The sequence below is a fragment of the Schistocerca nitens genome, chromosome 3 (genome assembly GCF_023898315.1).
Source record: "Schistocerca nitens isolate TAMUIC-IGC-003100 chromosome 3, iqSchNite1.1, whole genome shotgun sequence".
NCBI lineage: Eukaryota > Metazoa > Arthropoda > Insecta > Orthoptera > Acrididae > Schistocerca > Schistocerca nitens.
In genome coordinates, this window is record NC_064616.1 from 649,607,675 (window position 1) to 649,633,240 (window position 25,566).

Sequence of the window (25,566 nt, forward strand, 5' to 3'; positions counted from 1 at the left end):
ACATCAAAGCAATTCAGTGGCATGTTGCTAGACTTGTTACTTGTAACTTCGATAAACAAGTATTATGGAAATGCTGAACTCTTAAGTGGAATCTCTGAGGGTGCAGGACGTTCATTTCGTCAAACGCTATCGAGGCAGTTTAGAGAAGCAGCATTGCGGCTGACCGCAGCACTATTCTACTGTCACCAATGCATCCTTCGCGTAGGGACAGACAAGACAAGACAAGACAATAAATTAGGGCTCGTACGGAGGTATATTGACAATATTTCTTCTCACGCTCAATTTGCGAATGCATCAGGAATGAAATGACTAACAGTGGCACAAGGTTTCCTACGCCACGCACCGTATGGTGGCTTATGGTGTATGTATGATTTTATATATGCAATACTACATTTGTCTCTTCAGTGAGATAAAAATACTTTCAAACCACCACGGATCATCTCTAACATCTTGTCAGGACTGTACATTATGCTTCTCCAGTTCATCAATAATATCAACATGAGTGCTGTAAACTTCACTTTTGAAATGACTCCACACAGCAACAACAATCCAGAGGATTGGTATCAGGTGATCTTGGAGGTCCAGTTACAGACCTACGCCACTTGGACCTTATTCGCGTGTTAGATGTTATCTTACATCAACAGCAAGATGTGGTATTGTCTAATCATATTAGGTTGGTGCGTAAGTTCGTAGTGTTTTTGTTTTGCATGTTAGTATTCCAGTTGCTGTGGTTTTATTTATCAATTGTCATTTTTTTTATTTGTAGTTCACTGTTGCTATTTGAGTTTACATATTGTCAATATCTCATTTCAAGATAGTGAGTGGAGCTGTGGGCGCTAGAAAATGGGGGTGCCAAGTGGAGAAATCTGACCATTTCCGACGTATTCTTCTCTGAGTTCAAGAGGTGTGACAGCAGCAGAGGCTGCCACAAACATTTAGGCCATATGTAAGGTTAATGCCATTTAGCAGAGCATGGCAAGAAAATGGTTTTTCGTTTTGAGGAGGATCATTCTGACATCAGCGACTCTCCACGTTCACGAAGACCTACTGGGTTTGGCGAAGTCTGTTTAAACACATCAATCCACAATGATCTGCATCAGTGTAATCGAGAACTGGCAAATGCGATGAACTGTGATCACACCACGAACGTGTGACATTTGCATTTGGTGGGGAAGGCTCCAAAATCAGGTGTATGGGTATTGCACGCTCTAAGCTCCCCCCCCCCCCCCCCCCCCCCAAAAAAAAAAAACCACCCACTGCGGGTAGCCATACATACATTTCTGCATGCTCTTCATCAACTAGCTCGTGAACAACACCAACCATTTCTATGCCGTATTGTTACTGGTAACGAGAAATGGTGTCTTTATGGTAACATAAAGAAAAAGAAGGGAATTGTTGAGTACAAACAAAGCAGCAACTCCCCATACAAAGACCTACATGCATCCACATTATACATCTGGCTGAACAGCGGTGATGTGTTGTACTGCTTCCCAGAGGTGTAACCATCACTGCAGACATTTACCGTCAACAACCGAGACGTCTTGCAGATGCTATCCAAAAGCAACAACCAGGAAGACTGTGTGATGTTGCTTCACGATAATGCCTATCCACGTTCTGCTAGACTGACAAAAACACTATACAGGAGTTTCATTGGGAAGTCATTCCGCACCCACCTTATGCACCTGATCTTCCGCCCTCAGATTTTCTACTTCTACACCCTCTATCCAACAACCTTCAAGGAACTTACTTTCCGCATGAAGCTTGTCAAAATCAGTCGTGAAATCGGTAAGTTACCCCAGCGTTGGCAGCCTGTACTGAATAGTGAAGGAGCATATATTATTGATGACTGAAGTCTCTGTTATGTGTATCTGTTGTGTTAATTAAACTTTCGGAAAAATGTTACGAACTTTTACACCAACCCAATACATCTACCACATTCCTCAACAATGGGCAATAAATGAAATTCGAACCCAATGAGATGGTGACTTAATTGAAATGTCAACATTTTAAATATATTTGTATTAAGGAGGACAATATTTTACACTGAAGTAGGTGACGGCTCGTTTGCTCAGCCCTGTTTACTTAAATGTTTTTTCTTTCCTACAGTATACTTTCAAGCATGTTTGTTGTCGCTATTATGACAGAATCTACTTGTACTGATGATGCGCATTTCATCAAGTTCCTTCAGAAACAATAGATCTGAAGTCGAATATTAGTTTTCAAAATGTCTTTTGATCCGAAGGTATATAAGAACTCATTCTTTTTGGTGTATAGGAGGATACATCAAATAGTAAAATTTACATTTGTAACTGCGGCAGTACTCGAACCCATAACTAGTGGGGTTCTGGCGGTATCATGCTTTAAGACAGTTTACATCACGTTTGGCTTGATTGTATATTTCAGCATAATAAGCATGAAGCAAGCTTTTGAAAATTAAGTTGCTCGCACGAAACGTGTAGAAGTAAACAATTCATCAACATGCTGAGCGGATACTTTTCTCTGAGAGCCGCATATACTCTTAACTGATACTCCATCACCGTATGCGCCCCTACATCAACCCATACTCCCACTGTGCCTGATGCTTTAATCCTCTCTTCCAGTCACTACTCGCTACAGTCCAATAAAAGTTGGAAAACGAACCATCGTAGAACAATACTACTGTAATAAAAGTCCCTTACTCTCGTAACTGAAATTTTATTTATCTGCCATTGATGCTGTTTAAATCACAACACGAGTGTCAATTGGATGAGTTCAAGAAAACTGTTCTGAAAATGAGAATGCTTCGTTTTCTGATGTATTTGTTGCTTCTACTTGTACTGATACCCCACCACTTTTATCACATTAAAGTCAAATATATAGTGTTCAAAATACTTCTGTGGGTGACGACATGTATGCTCTGTGTTGCATCATTTACAAGCACTGAACAGATTCAAGTCTGAATGTAGCTAATAAGAGACTGTCCATCAGGACACGACGCAATTGAATATCATTACCTTTTAACAAAAGCACATGACGTGTGCTATACCACACACAGTTTTGAACTTTAGTACTTGCGTAACTTCCGTTAAATTACCGCCAACGATTTTAAAATCTACTTCAGTTATGAAGTAATCTTACTTTTCATCAGCAGTATTTTACTCGTAAGCTACATAATTGAAAGGTCATATCAAAACAAAAGATGAAAACTGAAGCTAGGAGTCTGATAGAGATCTGATCAAAAAGCTCTGTGGCATAGCAACGGCAGACAATGGTTTTGTCCTCTCTAACACACTTACCTCGAGTAAGTTCATGCAGCAGCCAACACAACAGCACACACTTGCCACTTGCCAGTTCTCTCTCGACTGTGCCAGGTAACTACACGGTCCACTGAGTTCCCATCCAGTAGAGAGAGGTTACCACGATGCAACACAATCTATTCTTATTTGGGAGACGTCAACTTTGAACATGGTCCAGTCATTCTTTATTTTGGAATTCCATGATTTCCGCTAGCGAAAACTGACGTTATGGCTTTGCAGCATTAAATAAATATATGCTGTCCTTATTTTCATAGGCACTTCCAGGGAAATGATAATGTGTTCATAAAAACATTTGGAGGTTGCATTTATTTTCTCACAAAACAGTATAAACAGGTGATAGCAAAGTAGAAACAACGTAAAGAATAGAGAACATAAAGAACTACAAAATGCATAACAGCAGACAAAAATAATATTCATTTTATCTAGCTTAACAGATTTGTACACACATTCCGACAACTCTGTTTAATGTGTTCAATATGGGCTGTGACCACCTCTGGCAGCAATATGGCCTGACAACGACAGAGCATACTGTGCATAGTGTCATTAGTGTCATGTAGAGGCAACAACACCAATTCTTCCTGTGGAGTTGCTCGCAAGTCTTCAAGAGTGATTGATGGTGCTGACGTAGTGCAACCTGTCTCCTCTGTATGTTCCAATTCAAATCAGGAGAGCGAGAAGGCCATGTCATGCCCACAGTAGCTTCCGTTTCAAAGAAAATAGCAACCACTTGTGCTCTATGACGTCTAGCATTATCTTCCATCAATACAAAGTCTGGGCGCAGAGGACCTCGCAACAACCGTACATGAGGTCCCCAAACCTCTTCACAATACCTGACAGCAGTTAAACATTGCCAATTCACCCGTACAGTTTCATGGAGAGGTGTTCGAGTGATCAACATAATCCTTGTCCACACAATTAACGATCCTCCTCAATATCGGCCTCTTTCCACAATGTTCAGGTCTTGAAATCGTGTTCCTTATTCCCTTCAGATGTGAATCCGTCAAGAATCACTCTCTGGAACTAATCGAGATTCATCTGTGAAAAGAACATTGGCCCACTGTTGGACTGCCTAGGTGACAGGTTGACGACTTCACTCTAGACGTTCCCTTCTACAAAGACGCATCAGAGGCACACATACAGCAGGTCTCCGACAAAGGCCTCTCTGTGGAAGCATTTTGTACAGTGTTTACCTCAATGCAACATGTTCAGCGGATGCTGCAATGTTAGATGCCAGTTGCTGTGCAGTACCGAGGCGGTACCGTCATGCCCTTACAGCAAAATAACGGTTTCTTGCTGATGTCACCCATGGTCGGCCTTGCCCTGGTCTGCATGATACAGTTTCACTCTCCATAAACTGTCGTCACATCCGAGAAACAACAGAATGATTCACATTAAGCCATTGGACCACTTGTGCTTGCGACTGTCCTGCTTCCATTCCTCTTACGGCCCTCCACTGCATAGTGTCCAGTACGAGTCTTCTCTGTGCCATACTGCACTGTCTGTGAGTGTACACAGTGAGTGTGGTTGTGGGACTACCCGACAAACACTCTGTTTGATAGATGGGCTGACGTCACTGTTGGCGTGGTTTTCCGTTGACCGAAATGCCATCTTCTGTGATTGTGAGATTACATAGTGAATTAGACACAGGACAAGGAAATAGTGGTTTGTTGCTTTAATTTTGGACACCAGTGTATATTTATTTATTTAAATTTTTTAGACCCATAGAGGATTACACTAAGCAAACTAAGATCTGTGGTTGTTATTTTTCTTGTCCTTCCAGAATTGTTTCATCCTCTTACTACGTTTAGCTCGATGTTCTTCCATCCATTTACCGATAGATCTTTTGGGTTTTTCTTCTTGTGCAACTTCCCAGCACTGGATCTTCTGCCTAAAGATTTTTCGATCTGCGATGTCCGTGGATGTGATGTTGGCATTTTTGAGATCAGTTTGAACTTGATCCAGACTGTTGTTTTTTTAGTTTCTGCAAGCACATGAGAATTTTCTTTGTTAATCTGTTGCCATCCAGTCGCATGATGTGTCCATAGAACTTCAGCTGTCGTTTGCGGACATCTGTTTCAATGTTGGTGTATTTTTCTGTTGTGATTGTATGTAGCAGATATCCTTCATCTGTGACCTTTGGACCAAGGATTTTGCGAATGATTTTCGTTTCAACTTTTTTGATATTGTCGAGATCCCCTTTGTAATCAAGGTTTGGGGTCTTGTTTGCATACAGTGTTTCGGGTTTGATGACAGTCGCATAGTGTCGAATTCTTTTTTTTGATATGTATGCACCTTTTGTTGAATATGTTCGCAGTTTTCCCATATGCTTTTTGCATTTTCACTTTACATGCTTTTTGTGCTAGTCTTTTTCCTGTGGGTTTGATGATTTCACCCAAGTATTTAAAGTGATTATTGTGCCGTATTCTGTGACCAAACTTTCTGTTTTGACGTGTTTTATGGCCATAAATTCAGTTTTTATGAACGAGATTTGGTGCCAGACTTTTTCGACGCATTCTTTGAGTACTTTGATATGACAAATTGCTGTTTGTTCATCCTCCGAGAGGATCGCGAGATCGTCAGTGAAGGCTAAATATGACATTGATGTTAACCTATCTTTTTCCTAGCATGATGAGTCTCCCATTGTTTTGCTTTTTCCAGATCATTTTCCCATTCTTTGATGATCTTATCGAGAATGATGATGTAGAATAGTGGGGAGATTCCGTCATCCTGTCGGATGCCGGTTTTGATGAGGAAAGATTGGGAGATTTCTCCACTGAACTTGACTTTAGAAGTTGTAATGGTTAGGGTTTATTGGACGAATCATGTTTTTGGGTCAAGATTGCTTTCTTCGAGTAAATTACAGAGGGATTCTCAATCGATGGAGTCGTAGGCTTTCTTGAAGTTGATGAATGTGCAGACGGTTGGGAGATTTTGTGTGGCTTGAAGTTTTAATGTGGATTTCAGGTTCAAAATTTGTTCAGTGCATGTATGATCTGCGTTATCTAAGCCCTGTCTGGTATTCACCAATTAGGGGCTCTAGCTGTTCTTTTGCGCATTTTAGGAGGCAGGCAGAGAGTATTTTGTTAGGGATGGGGAGGAGGGAGATTCCTCCGTAATTATTTACATCATATTTGTTTCCATTTTTGTGGAGTGGGTGGATGAGTGCAAATTTCCAGTCACATGGTAGTTTTTCACTTTGCCAGATTTCTTGGGTGATCTGTGAGATTTCCTGAAGTGATCGTTGCCCCCGATTTTTCAGTAACTCTGAGACAATTCCACCTTCTCCTGATGCCTTTCCATTCTTGAGTTTCTTGATGTGGTGATGGATTTCTTCTTATGTCGGTGGTTCTGCATCAGTTTTGTGTGCTCTGGTACTAAGTGTTGGAAATGTTCGGGTGGTTCGAGGCAGTAGAGGAGGTCGTAAAAATACCGTACCAGTTCTTTGCAGTTGTCTTGGTTAGTGAGTGCAAGTTTTCCATCTTGTTTCCTGAAAGTCAGATTTTGAGGTAGGTAACCTTTAATTCTGCTTGCGAAAGTGTTGTAGAAATTTCGGCTGTTGCAGTTCCTGAAGTTATCATCTACGGATTTGAGTAGTTCAGGGATGTAGTCTCATTTTGTTTTCCTGGTGGTTCTGCTTGTCTGCTTGCAGATGTTGGGTTTCTGGTGATTTGTGGCTGTTGTATTTTTGGAAGGTGAGTCGGTGGGTAATGATGGCTTGATCACAGTCATAATTCCACTAGGGGTGTATTACCTTCTTTTGCAGTGGGATTAGTTCTTTGGCTTTTCTGATTATTTTGTTGTGGAAGTCAGTCCAATTATTCGCCGGGTCTTCCTCCCATTCTTCTGCAATATTTGTTTCCTGAATTTTCGATATATATGAAACTTTTGAATGTGGGCTTTTTTGTAGTGAATTCTTTTCGGGGAAAATTTTACTTTGATTCATGTAAGGTAGTAGTCCGAATTGATGTTCGCACCCCGTTGGACTTTGACATCATGCATGGTTCTGTAGTAGGCGTGGGAGATGGTTACATGATCGATCTGGTATTCACCGAGTTGTTGGATGGGTGATCACCATGATTTCTGTTTGTGTGCGGGTTTTCTGAAGTGGGTAGACATAATCTTGAGGTCAAATTACTGGCAGATATCAACCAGCCATGTACCATTCACGTTTGTGTTTCGGTGTGCAGAATTCTTGCCAAGGATTTTTCGATAGATATATATTCCTTGCCAAGTTGGTCATTGAAGTCTCCCATTAGGATTTTCACATAATCTTGATGAATTTTGCTCATGGTCTTTTCGAGTCCGTTCCAGAACTTTCAACGGTTTCGGGGTTCTTCTTGTTGTTGATGATGGTGGGGCATGTGCATTGATGAGGGTATACTTTTTGTTGGCACTCTGGATGCACATTGTCATAAGTCAATTGTTGGTGGACAAGATTTCCTTGACAGAGTTGATGATAGCTCTATGCACAAGAAAAGCCAAAACCATGTGTGTGTGTGTGTGTGTGTGTGTGTGTGTGTGTGTGTGTGTGTGTGTGTGTGTGTGTGATAACTTTGGTTTTTCCTATTATTAAACTGCCAAATAGTTTATTGTTGCAAAAATTATAAAATTATCCCTGGATGAATAAATTACTGTACCAACAGTGATGACAAACAGTGTTATTAAGGTATGAATACATTAAACCATTTATATATTTATCTGCAGTATATATTTAAGTTTCAAGATGTTTCAGTATATGCAAATTTGCCTACCACAACGACATTAGGAACACAGCAAGTGCAATGTGCTCTGTGCATTCCTAATCATGTGCATGTGCATGCGCATGTCAACAGAAACTGGAAGTGTGTCATTGAAAATGACTACCTCCAATAATTTGTAACAAGATTTACATGAAAACTATAGCTTCCTACCATGGAACGAGCCTCACTGCATCCACCAGTATATGAAAGATGTATATTGCCTTCCTGGTTGAAGAATATGCGTGCTTTTTTTCCACAAATTTTGTGCTAAGTAAGAAGCTCCACCTTCAGTATAATCTACTGAAGTTAAAAACAACAATTACTCCTTTTTCTCAGGGTTTGTTCCACCAAGCAAAGTAGGGTTGACTAATTATAGTCATTCAACCATCCAGTACTTGGCATTTAGTCTATCTCCTTAGCAACCTGAAGCCCTTCGTGCCGCCACAATCTTTGTTGGTTATATTGGTAGCAAGTCATTTGTGTCATGTCTTAACATTCTAAACATATTTTAACTGATTATTTTCATAATGAAACCGAGGTGAGAAATCAGCTCAGCATTGCACACCACGGCAATAACAGTCAACTGAAAGATTTAATACTTGAGAGAGCTCAACTTAAAGAATAAATTCTATAAAACAAACTGAAATAGTATAAGCTTCGCTTGAATTTCAAGTAAGTGTAGTTGACAGTGAGTTCCATTACATTTGTCATGCACAAGGGGGTATTTCACATGTATGTAACAACAGTGACAAAGTAAAGATGCCATTTATCAACTTGGGTCACTTTTCTCACTGAGGTACGATTTGTGCAGACAAATCTGGTAATAGGCTTGGAAAGCACAACCAGAAGCTACACAGTAGACCTGACCAACGCTCGTTCATCTGGCGCGAGTAGAATCTGTAACAGTCTGTTGTGCTACATGTTAAACAGTACGAGAAAGTCCAGGGATGGATGCATGTTTCAGCTCTTGAATGGGGTCAAGCTTGTTACTGTCTTGCCCCCCTCCCCTCCCCTCCCCCTCTCCCTCATATTTTACTTTTAGTCACCCACATTTTTAATATCCCTACGCTCTTAATAACAAGAAATGCAAAAAATATTTTAATACAAAAATAACAATACTTTGTTTACATCAGTACTCATTACATAGGTATAAGATACCAACAAATTGAAATTCTGCATTTCAAAGGTATTCACCCATAAAATTTGAGGCCAGAAAGTATCATGAAATTAACTTAAGAATTATGAGTGTGACAAACTGTCACAACTTTGGCAACATCAAAATTGAGCAATATAAGATCATGTACATGTGGCAGAATGCAGCGTCTTTCACTCGTTTCCATGTGTGCTGGGGAAGTCAGTCTTTCTCCTCCCTCTTCCTCCTCCCCTCCCCCGCCTTTCTCAATCTCCCAACAGCCTTCTCAGATACATGGAGAAGCGGACAGAGGTTTGGGAGCACTTTCTTGCCTTTGGGTGGAAAACTGCTGCTAATACGTGGCTGAATCAGCAATAATCGACGAAATGAGGATGTAAGAAGCAATGGAAATGACTGCGTTAAAGACATACAATTTGTATCCACAGTACACAACACATATAACAGAAAAGTGTCATGATAATCTCTCAATTGGCAAAAGATCATGGATTAGTACCCCATGAGGATCTCTGGGAGGGGACTGCTAAAGGGGAGATAACCATAAGAAAAATATTGAAGGACAAATGAAAATGTAGTATGAGATGAGTTGAAGTGTGGTGTGTCTACAGTCAATGTGTTAGGGAAGCTCTAAAATCCGGAAAGGGAAATTCACAGGCCGAGTCTAGATATTATGGGTGTGGGTCTGTTAAGTGAAATGGAAAGATGATAAGGATTTCTGGCCACACGAATATAGGGTAATATCGACAGCAGCAGACAATTTTGTAACAAAAGTATAATCAGCCAGGAACACACAGGTAGGCCAGGGAGTAAATTGCTGTGAATGGTTCAGTGACCGATTATTCTCATCGGAATCTATAGCAAACCAACGCTAACAACAGTAGTTCAGGTATACAATCCTAAGTCACAAGCAGAAGATGAGAAAGTATACGAGGACATTGAACGTAATTAAGGACAAAGACAGAGAGTAAAGAATGCCTTCTAACTAGGAGTTTCACAACACAAAGTGAAGTGACTAAGAATGTAATGGTCAGGGGGTATTGGAAGACTGTGGTAGTGGAAGAAATAGAAGACAACTGTGGGAGAATATCAGCTCGGTAGTAGTAATGAGATAGGAGAAAGACTAATTGAGTTCTGCAATAAATTTTAGCAACTAATAGCGTATGCACCAGAAGTCCTACGAGAATGAGGTATGCTTGGAAAACTCATGGTAACACGGGATTATTTCAGCTGTAGTACATCATGGTCTGACAGATATTCTGAAATCACACATCGGATTGTAGGCCGTACCCAGGAGTAGACATACACTCTTGTTATAATTTAGTAATGATCAAGTTTAAGAGGATCATCCACAAGAATCAATGTGGAAAGAAGTGAGATACTGAAGAACTGAGGAATGACGAGGCACATTTGAAGTTAAAGGCTGTAGGTACTGCAATGATGAATACCAGAATAGGCAGTTCAGGAATGTATATACTTAAAAATGGCAGTCACAATGGACACACATGGTGGTTATAATTAAACTTTTGCTACCTGAGAGGGCCCCCAAGAAAAACTAGTGAGCTTAGCTTATAACAATGGCAGGCCGGAACAGCACTACATATCCCTCTACTGCTACCTGAAACATCTCAGGTGGGATGCTGGCTACCTCCTTTGGTATGCTCATCTTCAACCGATACTGTATTCCTGTTGATAAACTCTGTCCTTCAGGCAATCCCACAGCCAGAAATCACACGGGTTTGAAACTAGTGATCTTGGTGGCCACGCAGTTTGGAACAATCAGCCAATGATTCAGTTTTCTCCAAATGTGTTATGGAGGAAACGAGTGACTGCAATAGTGGAGGTGGAGCTCTGTCGTGCATCAACACAACTGAGACCAAAGCATCTCTGTCCCGTAGAGCAGGATCACACATTGGTGATGCAGAAGACAGTAATGCCTGGCGTTCATGCTGCAATGTGTGGCAGTCACGCTGCATGTCTCTCGTTCTTGTGCTCCCAAGTTCCTCAGAGAAAAATGGACAAGTCATGAACTGTGATGCTTTCAATAAGCTTGGGAACCTCATGAACGTTTACTGACAGAGACAAAACCCAAATATGACAACTGTGGTGTTCCCTGCCCTAATGAGTGTAAAGTGCGTTTCAAAACTCCACAAAATGCTCCAAGGGCACATGTCAACTTCAGCCCTTGCAAGAAACGTAAGAACAAAGTCTACTGAAATGTATGTGTCACATGGCACAAGGTAATTCACAATTGTTCGAAGCACTTTTCAAAAGATGTACCATGGAATGTCCAGCTGTTGTGACACAGCTCGTCTACTTGTTTAAGATCGAACATGGCTTCCAACATTCTTAGCTATGGCAACAGTAACTTCTTCAACAATTTGTGGCACAATTGGCCTTCGGGCATACCCAGGAGCCGTTCGCAGATTGTGAGTTAATTCGAACTTCCGAATCATGTTCTTCAACCCTGATACGGAAGGACCACCTCTCCATATTCCTTTAATGCATCTATACTCGCGAAGGGCAGCAGCGCTATTATTATTTTTTCGATGAAACAGCTTTATGAGTAAATCCCTGCTCAACTTGTCCAGACCCACGTTGACTCACTAAAACTGTAACACACACTAATGCTTGTGTTTCAACCTTACACTGCCGTACCTATACCTGTGCCTAATGGTAGGTCTTGACAGTAACACTACTAATCACGCAAATCCTGCAGGGATCAGTCTGAACATCATTCCTAGAGAGTTGGGTACCCAAACAGTAAAGTTTTCCATCTACACTGGCTTAAGTAGTGAAAGTTTAATTGTACCCACCCTGTACTTAAATACAGTAATCAAAGGAGTTGGACATACAAACATAGTTACATGGAAGGTAACTGAAGAAACATTGGGTAGCAGAAGAAATACTTCAATTGATCGATGAAAGAAGTAAAAATATGCCAAATCGTTTATTGTTGCAAAAATTATAAAATTATCCCTGGATGAATAAATTACTATATCAATAGCAATGACAAACAGTGTTATTAAGGTACCAATGTTCAATAAAAGTCAGGCATACAGCAATGTATGCCATTTATGAGCGAAGCATAAATAAGAAGTGCAAGGAAGCCAAGGCGAAACGGCTGGACAAGAAAAGGTCGTTATAAGGAAAGTTTCAGTATTTGGTAAAGTCTAACCAACCTTCTGCAAAATTAAATGCAAAGACATGAACATTAAGAGTGCAATAGAAATTCCATTGTTAAATGCAGAGGAAAAAGTGGCTAGGAGTACACTGAAGGTTTCTATCATGTAGAGGTCGGGTTTTCTGTTTAGACATTTTCGTCTCACAGGTCGCGTGAATAAACAGAACTACTGTTGAAACTTCCTGGCAGATTAGATCTGTGTGCCGGACTGAGACTAACTCAGGACCTTTGCCTTTCATGGGCAATTGCTCTACCATCTGAGCTACCCAAGCACGACTCACGCCCCGACATCACGGCTGTGAGGATGGGGTGCGAGTCGTGCTTGGGTAGCTCAGATGGTAGAGCACTTGCTCGTGAAAGGCAAAGGTCCCAAGTTCGAGTCTCAGTCCGGCACACAGTTTTAATCTGCCAGGAAGTTTCATATCAACGCACACACTGCTGCAGAGTGAAAACCTTATTCTAGAACTACAGTTACAAATCCTAATGAGCGCCCTTTACATGCTAGTAAAGTGACAGTACGGTGTGGTGATACATCACATGGGATTATCGGACTGTATTTTTTTGCAAATGAACAGGGAAAAACAATAACAGTCTATGTTACAATCTTTTATTAAACCTGCATTGAACAACTTTCAAAACGTTCAAGAATATCTGTTTCAACAGAACAGAGCGACATCACACAGTGCACAGCAATCAATGGCATATGTGCGAGAATTGTTTGACAACCATGTTATCTCACGATTCGATAACACTCCCTAGCCCCCAAGATTGCCAGATTTATCTGTTTGTGACTTTTCTTGTGGGACTATCTCAAGAGCAAAGTCTACATGACTCGACCAAGAACCCTGGACGAGTTAAAACAATTTGGGATGCAATTCACAGTATCCCAGCTGAGATGTTGCAGCAATCAATAAGGAACCTTAACAGCAGATTTCACGAATGTATTCATGCAGGACAACGCCATCTAAAGGATGTTATTTTTAAATAATGATAAATGCTATCAATGTTACATAAATGGCAAAGTTGTAAGGTTTCAATTACTATGGATGCAATTTCTTTTCTTCATCACTTCTAGTTTTATTGGAGTGTAGAAATGTTCCCGTTTTTCTGTGTCATCCTGTACTAAATGGGAGAAGGCTAAAAATGTAATGGAGATCATTTAGAACGACAGTAATAAATCAAGGTGAGAGAAGTAATTAGATCAGTAGGTGAGTGGTGCCTGGCAGATTCATTACAGTTGAAGTGTGCAGCATCCCATTATTCATTGGAGTGCTACCCCTAAAACAGAAAATAAGGCATGGCAGAAAAAAAAAGTGCCTACCCATATCTAAAAGCAATTAAAGTAAAGGAGGGCTGACCGAGGCAACAAGCGAAAGAGCTAGGCTCAAGGGTTCCCCAGACCCAACATGTGGCAGTAGACACCACTACCCCAACCTCTCTTACCCTGACTCTACCTTGGAAGTAATTCAAATGTTATATTTGAAAAGATATACCACTTTCAAGGAGAACATAGAACTGACCATGAGTTGTCCGCCAATAGTGGCGGCTAAGAATGCAGAAAATCATGTTTAGCATGGAGAGCCAGGAGTGATGGGGGAGAGGGGGGGGGGTGGTGTTCCACCAGGACACGTTATACTGTATGTCGTGCTCCACAATCATCTCATTGGGATGACTTATTAAATAAAATGAGATGAGATGTGGTGTGACTAGGGCCTCCCGTCGGGTAGATTAGGACAACACAACACCCAATATCTGAGCAGAGAAAATCTCAGACCCAGCCGGATACCAAACCTGGGCCCTTAGGATTGACATTCTGTCGTGCTGACCACTCACCTACTGGGGACGGACATTGACATTGAATAAAATGAAACTATGGATTACTCTGATATGACTGCTGCAGAGCTATGTATGGCAGTGCATTTCTTCTGGAAGGAATAGGAGTAGTAGTGTGATGCATAAGTAGTCTCCTTGACAGTGCAGAGTCTATTAGAGGGGGCAGTAGCCCACTATATGTTGTTCCATCTCAAAGTGTCAAAGTGAGGAGAGGTTTTATTTGCACCCCCCCCCCCCCCCCCCCCGATCCGCACCTCAGCAGGCCACAACCATACAAGGGAAAACTGAAGCATCACAAATGGAAAGGTCAGAATTTAGGTTACATATCAACTGTGCAAGAAAACAATGCTCTGAGTAACAACACAGTATAGCCAATTCAAATGTTTGGTGAAGCCAAAACATAAGGCAATAATGGTCTCTACATGTCCTTCAATGTAACACTGGATAATGCACACTGGGAGGTGGCATTTGCCCCTGTAGTATCTAATGCATATCCTGTCTTGAATTTAGTCCATGTTAGAGACTGTTTAAAAGATATGACTTTACTAGCCAGTATATCACTATAATTTTAATCTTTTACACAGCAACCAACATTTAATGTTGCATAATTTTCACATAATCTGCACACTTCATTTATAATGCTGCAATTTGCGTAAATACTAAGTATGTTAATGATATTTTAAATGAATGTAACACTACTCACCACAAAATTTGGTCCATTACTTTTCTTGCTTAGTTAACACTATGCGTTCCAGACATCGTGGTTTTTACAGGTGGCTTGGTCTTCGCCGTACCGTAATTCCAAACTGGGTTTAGTTTACGTGTCACGTAAATGTCCTGCTCAAACAACAAAACAAAAATCTGTTAATAGTGCCTGCAATGAGATATTTATTGCACAGAAGAAAATTTCAAACACAAAGGGCTACACGAAAAGAGCTTAGACATTTAACGTATTTGATCTTTACTAACCCAACAAAAAGTATTCGAAATAACCACGTGAGCGTGTGCAGATTTAAGTTGCCTGTAGGTACTGAAGCAGCAGCTCCTGCAGCTTATATAAGATTCAATACTTTAGGAAGAGTTATTATAAAAAAAAATCATGGTTGTGTTACAAATACATAAGCTTCCATGACTGGAGTCATTCTCATTAAAACTTTTGGGTGTAGTGCGATGTCATCTTATAAAATACTTAAAAATACTAAAACTGATCTTCTAGCATAGCTGCAGCAGCTTTCCTCAGAGCAAAGATTAATTAGCTGGTGAGTGGAATAATCTCTCTATATATTTATTGCTTGCCTAGCATTAGTAAGGGTATACATCTGAACTTTATAGTTAACTAACAACAGGGACATAGAACTGCTATGATACTGTGTTATCTGTAGAATGACTACGCACAATGTCAAGAAGTGCTAATACAGTCTGTATATCAGCAAGACAAATATATATGCTGAGGTGACAAATGTCTTGGGATAGGGATATGCACATATACAGATGACAACTGTATCATGTACATAAGGTACAAAAGGGCAGTGCATTGGCAGAGCTGTTATTTATACCCAGATGACTCATGTGAAAAGGTTTCCGATGTGATTCTTGCTGCATGATGGGTATTGATAGACTTTGAACGTGGAATAGTAGCTGGGGCTAGAGGCATGGGACATTCCATTTCAGAAACTAGTAGGGAACTCAATATTCCTAGATCCACAGTGTCAAGGGCGTGCCAAGAATACCAAATTTCAGGCATTACTTCTCCTCTCTGACAATGCAGCAGCCAATGGCCTTCACTTAACGACCAAGAGCAGTGGCGTTTGTTCAGGATTGTCAGTTCTAACAGAAAAGCAGCACTGTGTGAAATAACTGCAGAAACAGATGTGGGACATACGACAAAAATGCGGCAAAATTTGACGTTAATGGGCTATGGAAGCGGCCAAGTGACGTGAGAGCCTTTGCTAACAGAAAGACATCACCTGTAGCAGCTTTTCTGGGCTCATGATCATACAAGTTGGACCCTAGACGACTGGAAAACTGTGGCCTGGTCAGATGAATTTAGATTTCAGTTGGTAAGAGGGGTTTGAGTGTGGTGCAGATTCCACGAAGCCATGGACACAAGTTGTCAACAAGGCACTGTGCAAGCTGGTGATACTCCACAGCAGTGTGGGATGTGTTTACATGGACTGGGGTGGGTCCTTTGGTCCAACTGAACTGATCATTCACAAAGTGGTTATGTTCAGATGTTCAGTTACTTTGAGAACATCCGTAGCCATTCACTGATGGAATTTTTATGAATGACAATGTGTCATGACAGATGTCAAGATTGGTATGAAGAACATTTTGGACAATTTGAGCGAACAATTTGGCCACTGAGATTGCCCCCACACGAATCCCATCGAACATTTATGGGACATAATCGAGGTGTCAGTTCGTGCACAAAATCCTACAACGGCATCAGTTTCGCTGTTATTGGGGGGCTATAGAGGCAGCATGCCTCAATATTTCTGCAGGGGAATTCCAACAGCTTGTCGAGTCCATGCCACGACGAGTTGCTGCACTGCACCGGGCGAAAGGGAGTCCGACAAGACATTCCAAGAGTTGCAAGACTGTTGCTTCTACGTATCTTTCTTATTTAATTAATACTATTTATATTTCTTACTCCAGTTCTGTGTAATGGAACTGTTTGTCCACTCAAGGCCTTGCAATTACAGCCTGAAGTATTCGAAAAGTTTTGAGAATACTTCCATATTTTAAAAGCACAGTAAAACACACATATCGCTGGCCATTACCGTGCAAAAGCACTGTACATTGCACTACATGTGATGTTTCTCCATTCATAGAAGTATTTACGTTTGTAGGTGATAGTGTAGTGAGTGGTTCAATGTATTGCTCTTCTAATGGTGCTACTACATCACCTACGTCTTTCACGTTACTGACCTGAGGAAGGATGCTTCAGCTTGATCGGAATATGGATTTTAGTATTTTGAGTATTTTATGACGTGACAGTACACCCAGAAGGATTTCAATGAAATGGCTGTATTAAGCATGAACACAACAGTGACGCACTTTGAATTTAGAGTACTCAAATAATATGTAACCTCTTTTGCTGAGCACAAAGAGCACATGTCTCAGTACAAATTGTGTCACAACCTACTTTTTATGAAAGTGGGGGAGACACTTCATTTGCGTTCTTCAAGCTTTATGACAGATATGACGTGGTTTGTTGGACACCAAGGCCGCTATATGCTTCTCATACTCAATAACCTAATATGGCAAAAGTCCATATAAACATAGCCATCGCGGTAATTTCGTAATATATTGTCAAAACCTCTTCCGCTTGTTTCTATAGGCACATGCACTCGTTGTCGGACTCTTAAGGAATCTCGAACTTCATGATGAATATGCTGTGCACACTATCATCTTTCAAGATGATGACACCCGTATTCACAGGACTGTACGCTTACGTTTCTAGTTTGACGAACACTCAGCAACCCTATCGCACCTCACACTGTCCCGCAAAACTACACTATCTCAACGTCATACAGAAAGTCAAGAGACTATCTGGAACAGCTTGTCAAATGTAGCAGCTAACATTCCAGCAATTTGGCAGCCCTGCGCGAACTAGTCATCAATGAGTGGCTTCGGCAAGATATGGCAAACTTGAAGAAACTTACGGACACACTTCCGGACCGAATTGAGGCCTCTATCAAGGCTGGCTGCAGTGTCGGGGTATTAGCGCGATGTCTCCTGCGGGTGTCACATTTATTGTCGCGTGTGCTGATTCAACTTTTATCTCACTGAAAGTTCATTTTAGTCTCCATAAGCTCATAGGTTTTCCTCGGTATGTTATTAGGGACCTGTTCGTCCAAGTGAAAGAATTTCAGATCTCGATCTAATGGCAAAGCAGGGGAATAAATTGAGGAATACTCTGTGCGGCTGTTAATTTTCGCGTACATTGAGGTGCATGCGCAAAATCTAATCTACTAGGATGGTGAAATTTTCATCTGTGACCCATAGTAGATATTTTCTTATTTTTTCCCCATATTAATGCAAGGGCACTGGTTTTCGTATTTAAAGGGAGAAAATAATAACCCCGAAAAAATCGTTACGCAAGTGACAAAAAGGGTCTATATCGCCGCACTTGCGGCGTATAAAACTACAACATGGAAAACGGCGCCATTACAATCGCTTATGTCAACAGTATAGCTGACAACTGTAGGTTTCAAAATAATAACTGGTGCAGAAAGCATATGTGAGGGACAGATCAACATGAATATCTCTCAGGCAGCATTTACTGTACGAGCGGCAATGCGGAACAACTGAAAAGTATGAAGCACGAAAGACTCAAGATTGTCGGCGGTAAAAAAACCATTCTTGTGTTAAGAGTTCCTAATTATACGATCAGCATCCGGAAAGTTCGACTGTGGATGGTCACGTGCTACGACGACAAATTATTGTTGATATGCACCCGAAGGAAGAAGACAGAAACCCCACAACAAATACGGTCTACCCTTCCTGGAGTGGAGCCGGCCGCGGTGGCCGTGCGGTTCTGGCGCTGCAGTCTGGAACCGCGGGACTGCTACGGTCGCAGGTTCGAATCCTGCCTCGGGCATGGGTGTGATGTCCTTAGGTTAGTTAGGTTTAAGTAGTTCTAAGTTCTAGGGGACTTATGACCTAAGATGTTGAGTCCCATAGTGCTCAGAGCCATTTGAACTTCCTGGAGTGAATGGAAGGAAGATGTCGATGGTGACGGAAGGAAAAGTGGTGTTACAAATAACAAAGAGTAATTAATTAAGTATTGTACAACGAAAAGTGACAGTAAGAAAATTCGTGTGTTCTGGAGGGGCAAATAAACATGTATTGTAACTCATTACGTCATTATGAAAGAGCAGTTTGCTATTAAAATAATAACAAGCATACCTTGCTGGTTACTTACTAAATGATATTTATTTAAAATCTAAGTTTTGGGCTAGATCGACTTCATGTTGAAATATATGTCACTATTCAATGAATAAAATTCATAGTAAAAGAAGCTAAAGCTATTAAGACATGAAACATGAAATGGTATTGCAGATTAATGTGACTGGCTGACGACTGACAAGAAAAATAAATAAATAAATAAAAAGATGAACCTGTAACATTATTACACACTAACACCGCCCATCTGACACGTTAGGGATAAGGTTCCTAGGTCCGACTCAGTTCTGCTTCCTACTAACTCAATTTTTTCTGGTCAATGAGGTAATAGCATGTATGATCGTCTTGCACTGCACTATCCTTACAGGCGTCTCTGGCTATTAAGTCGGAGAAGATGAGAAATTTCTTATCCTGTTTCTTACCTAAGCAGGATGGCAGTCAGGCTCAATCCCGAAACAGCCTAAACATCTGCAACTGTGCGCAGTAGAACAGCGCCGCCTCACTAGCTGCCCTGGCCTCCGCTGTCTCCATATTCAGACGCGTAATCCGTGTTATAACTGTACTGTTACCTCTGCACTACATCTGTGGGGTATATCGTACTGCGTATAAACAGCGTATTCATCTTTAGAATATTTTTATCCTACAAGTAGTCAATGGACAACCACAGACGGCTCGTCTCCTGGATTAGATCCGACAGAGTCCGCAATAAATAATTCTGTGCAACGAGAGGCAGGCGTGAACTCCATGTAATGAGTTCCAGTTTCCCACGGGAAGAGTGTTACAACTCATTCGCAAACAGATCTTTTCCACGCTTAGAGCAGCCTCAGAGGAAGAATGGCATTTCCTTTGTACGTATATACAATATTGCTGTTTGGGGTAACAACATTCCGTTTCACTATACTGTACTTACACGTACATTATACACTGAAGAGCCAAAGAAACTGGTACACTTGCCAAATATCGTGTAGGGCCACCGCGAACACGTAGAAGTGCCGCAACACGACATGGCATGGACTCGACTAATGCCTGAAGTAGTGCTGGACGGAATTGACACCATGAATCCTGCAGGGCTGTCCATAAAACCGTAAGAGTACGAGGGGGTTGAGCTCTGTTCTGAACAGCGCGTTGCAATGCTCAATAATGTTCTTGTGTGGGGAGTCTGATGACCAGCGGAATTGTTTAAACTCAGAACAGAAGAGTTCCTGGAGCCACTCTGTTGCAATTCTGGACGTGTGGGGTGTCACATTGTCCTTCTGAAATTACCCAAGTCCGTCGGAATGCACAATGGACACGAATGGATGCAGCTGATCAGACAGGATGCTTACGTACGTGTCACCTGTCAGAGTTGTATCTAGATCTATCAGGAATCACCCCAACTGCACACGCCCCACCCCATTACAGAGCATCCACAAGCTTGAACAGTCCCCTTCTAACATGCAGGAGCCATGGATTCATGAGGTTGTCTCCATACCCCTACTCGTCCATCCTCTCGATACAATCTGAAAGGAGACTCGTCCGACCAGGCAACATGTTTCCAGTCATCACCAGTCCAATGTCGGTGTTGACGGGCCCAGGCGAGACAAAGCTTTGTGTCGTGCAGTCATCAAGGGCACACGAATGGGCCGTCGTTGAATGGTTCGCACGCTGACACTTGTTGATGGCCCAACATTGAAATGTGCAGCAATTTGGGGAAGGGTTGCACTTCTGTCACGTTGAACGATCCTCTTCAGTTGTCGTTGGTCCCGTTCTTACAGGATCTTTTCCCGGCTGCAGCTAGTCGGAGATTTATGTTTAACCGGATTCCTGATATTCACGGTACACTCGTGAAATGGTCGTACGCGAAAATCCCACTTCATCGCTACCTCGGAGATGGTGTGTTCCATGGCTCGTACGCCGACTATAACACCACGTTCAAACTCACTGAAATCTTGATAACCTGTCATTGCAGCAGCAGTAACCGATCTGACAACTGCGCCACATGCTTGTCTTGTATAGGCGTTGCCGACCGCAGCGCCGTATTCTGCCTGTTAACGTATCTCTATATTTGAATACGCATGCCTAAACCTGTTTCTTTGGCGCTTCAATGTATGATCAAAGGTATCCGGGCATCCCTATGTAATGTGGAGTTGACCACCAGGTATAACGAGAAGCGGACATGCCAACATACAAGGAGGCGGAGAGTATTGGGGGGGGGGTCAGCAGAAAAGCGGTAACGGCAGAATGAGTCAGTCCGGAGAACTCGGGGACTTCGAAGGTGGACTAGTCATGGGACGTCACCTGAGTAACAAAGCCATCTGGGACATTTCAACCTTCTAAACCTGCCCAGGTCGACTGTTGGTGTGGATGTGATTGCTAAGTGGAAACTCGAAGCAACAACCACAGCTAAACCGAGACCAGGCAGACCTTTTGTACGAGGGGGTGTTGGAAAGTAATACCACGGAATTTTTATTGTGTTCACAATATCAGTTAACGTTTTGCAAGTCATACATATTTCTCGGTCGACTTTCCCGCTTCGCTGACGCCGTTTCAACCCTCTGCCGCTAGAAGGTAACATGGCGGTGTGTAATTTAACTATGTCTGTGTGTGAGAAACAATGCGCTATAATCGAGTTTGTAACCGCAGAGAACATGCCTCCAATTTAAATCTAGAAAAGAATGAAAGCTGTGTACGGTGGTGATTGTATCGACATCAGTAATGTGGGACATTGGGTTGTTCGCGCTTGTAATAAAGGAAACGGTGCCGCTAACTGTGTGCAGAACTCTGCGTGGACTACCGCGTACCGCCACCGACGACCCACAGGAATCGGGTTGATGAACTCGACAGAGAAAATCGTCGGGTAACACAGACACACCTCTCGGGTAAGTGTGGCATATTTACTGCAAAACTGCGGTACAGAAAACTGTATGCACGGTAGGTACCTGCCACTAATGCTCAGTCCTGGCATTGAAACACAGGTGATTGGAAATCTGTCAATTTCTGTTGCGTACTGAGCGCGAGTGTGATGGGTTCCTTAACAACATTCTGACAGGTGATGAAACAAGACAGCATCAACGGAGTTTCGACACAAAGGATCACCGACGCCAAAAAAGTTGAAGACCGTGCCATCAGCAGACAGTCATGCTCACGGTGTTCTGGGGTGTTCAAGATGGGGTGCATTTGGAATTCGTGGAGCTAAACTGTGCAAGGTACTGCGAAATCATCAGGAAAGTGAAAGCACGAATTCGAAGATTTCGTCCACATATGGCGCACCCTCTCATTCTGCATGACAACGCCGGACCACACACGAGCGCTGCTACACGTGCAACAATCCAGCGCCTTGGACTCACTGTCACTGATCATTCTTCACACAGTCCCGACTTGGCCCCACCCGATTTCCATCTGTTAACACCTTCAAGGACATCACTTTTTGATTGTGATGAAGTGGTGCAAGCAGAGGTGAGGTTGTGGCTGCGTCAACAACCATTCTAGAAGTGACGGTGTCAACAAAATGGTATGTCTTTGGGAGAAATGTGTTCGTCGCCAGGGTGAGCAATAAATATGTAGACATGAAGAATAAAGATGTAGAATGTTAATAAAGTTTGTTTTCAAATAAAAAAAAATCGGAGACATTACTTTCAACACTGTCGGACAGAGTTCGTAAAGCATTGCAGAGTGTGGTTGTAAAAGACCACATGAAATCAGCGGAAGGGATCGCTCGTGAGTCCCAAGTCCCTACCAGTAATCCAGCTAGCACAATGGCACATATTATAGCATTGTGTACTGCTTACAGTAGAGGAACAGTTCGGAGAGAACGACTGATTGTACCAGCATGGCAATGCACCCTGTCAAAGAAGCGTCTATGAGGCGACGGTATGTGGACAGTAACAGTTCTGAAAAGGTCTCCAGACATTCCGGCACCCCACTGAAAGTGTCTCAGCGAAGTGCCAGTCGTCATAAAGGCGAAGAAGTGTGACACACCCCATATTAACGTCCAGTAACAGATGTCCGGATATCTTTGCTTTTGATCAGATAGTTTAGATATTGTGTATTTCAAATATGTTCTGAGTTACAACATAAGTTCTTGTATCAGAAACAGTCGAGCGTGGAAGGGGACGATGACATCGGATCGCATTGGTCAGTGAACACAATATGGCGGCAGTTGTGTATTATCGTTTTGTATTTTGTACGTTCACATGCTACCAGCTGATGGGATCAGCGGGATTGTTAACAGCTTTTCTGTGTTCTTCCGGATCTAGTTTCTGACATTCTGTCGCATAAAAAATGAACACGCAGCAGAAACAATGTACACAACGAAAACGAATCACAGCTGTGCACCAAGCGTCGCCTGCAACTAACACGTAACTGGCGCTTCAGGAAGCAGAGCGATATGACGACGTTCAACAGAAAGCGTGAGAAACTCATTCTTGATTGGTTGTTCCTATGGTAAATGTCCTGTGCAGAAACAGATAGCATGACTGTCACTCCGATCCAAGTATAAAGTTTATTTATTTTATGATTGCCATATCATTTGCTCCGATGATACCCTAAATTTCGTAGCATTCTGTACATTGTCCAGAATTATCGTATTTTTTTGGTTTTTGCCCCGATTTGATGAAACCGACGTAAAGCCGCACTGACCACGTCACAGAAACATTTTAGTAACACTTTTTAAATATACAGGATCCATTTTTAAATCCATTCGTTTCATCTTATTAAAATTTATTAAACACAGTACTACTGAAAATGCTCACTTCGTCACAAAAAACACTGAGGATCTGTTGCATGAAACTATTGTCTCTCAACTGTTCCAAAAGCGCGCCCACAAAGACGTTGTTCCTGCCTCTGAAATTTCCTGTTCATACTAGAACCACAATGATCACTCTGAAGAAAATGAGCGAATAGAGATTTAACGTTTTATCTATTGGATTGGTGTGTAAGTTCGTAGCGTTGTTCCGTAAGTTTAACACCACAGATATACATAACAGAGACTTCAGTCATCAAATATATATTCTACTTCACTATTCACAACAGTTTGCCAACGCTGGGGTAACTTTTCGATTCGGCGACTATAGAAATTACATGATTTTGATGCGTTTCATTTGGAAAGGAAGTTCCTTGAAAGTTGTTCGATAGAGAGCGGTAAAGTTGAAAATCTGAGGGCGGTATATCAGGTGCATAAGGTGTGTGCTGAATGACTTCCCAACGAAACACCTGTGTAGTGTTTGTCAGTCTAGCAGGATGTGGGCGGGCGTTATCGTGGAGGAGCATGACTTCACGCAGTCTTCCTGGTCGTTGCTCTTGAATAGCGTCGGCAAGACGTCTCAGTTATTGACAATAAATGTCAACAGTGATGGTTACACCTCGGGGAAGCAGTTCCTAGTACACCATACAGTCACTGTTCGGCCAGATGCTTAACATTATCTTTTCTGGATGTATGCAGGTCTTTGTACGGGGAATTCCTGCTTTTTTTGGGCTGAACTATTCACTTGTTTTCCGTATGTTAGCATGAAGACACGATTTCTCGTCACCATTAACGATACAGGATAGGTATTGTCGGTGTTGTTCACGAGCCAATTGATGACGAGTACGCAGAAATGTACATATGCCCATCCGATGATTTTTTGTGATTTTGGCTTAGTGCATGCGGTACCTATACACCCGATTTTGGAACCTTCCCCATTTAATGCAAATGTCATACTACGGTGGTATGATCACAGTTCATCGCATTGCCAGTTCTCGAGTACACTGACCTGGATCATTGTGGATTGATGCATTTAAACGAACTTCATCAAACCCAGAATGTCTTCCTCAACGTGGAGAGTGACTGATGGTGAAACGATCTTTCTTAAAACGAGTAAACCATTTTCTTGCCGTGCTCTGCCCAATGGCAATTACGCCACATTCGATGTCTGTTCAAAAAATTCCCGAACATACGTAATTTCGCGTCAGTGGTGTGTTTGAGAGAAATGCGGTTGGCATCCCTGCACATGCCTGTGTTGAGTGTGTAATTGCCCGAAGTTTCATTGCTGTATGTGTGTTAGTTATTGTTCACTGCTCTACTGAGAAGAACGTCATGTCGCACAGTTCGCGAATTTCGAGATGGCAGAGCTAGAAGAGCAACGTGTCTGCATTAAACTTTGCGTGAAACTCGAGAAAACCTTTACAGAGACACACCAAATGATGCAGGAAGCCTACGGTGATGTTTGCTTAAGCCGTACTCGGTGGTACGGGTGATTCACATGGTGTGCCAAGACGGAAGTTAAGGATGACCCTTGTTCAGGACGCCCTTTGACGTCTACCGACGACGTTATGTAAGGAAAGTCAACGAAATTGTGCGTGGCAATCAAAGACTGACTGTCCGAGAGATTGCAGAAGAACATAACATTTCAGTTGAATCACGTCATGAAATCCTGACACAGCAGCTTGGAATGCTTCGTGTTGCCGCCAAGTTCGTCCCATGGTTCATGAGTCAAGACCAGA

General features: G+C 42.0%; 1 protein-coding gene across 1 annotated transcript in view; it reads right to left on the reverse strand.

Moving 5' to 3' along the window:
* Positions 1-25,566, reverse strand: part of LOC126248611 (uncharacterized) — a 214,004-nt gene that overhangs the window by 163,208 nt on the left and 25,230 nt on the right. The window contains exon 2 of the mRNA XM_049949758.1: positions 14,903-15,036. The gene's annotated coding sequence lies outside the window, so the exon portion shown is untranslated. The remainder of the gene's footprint in view (positions 1-14,902; positions 15,037-25,566) is intronic.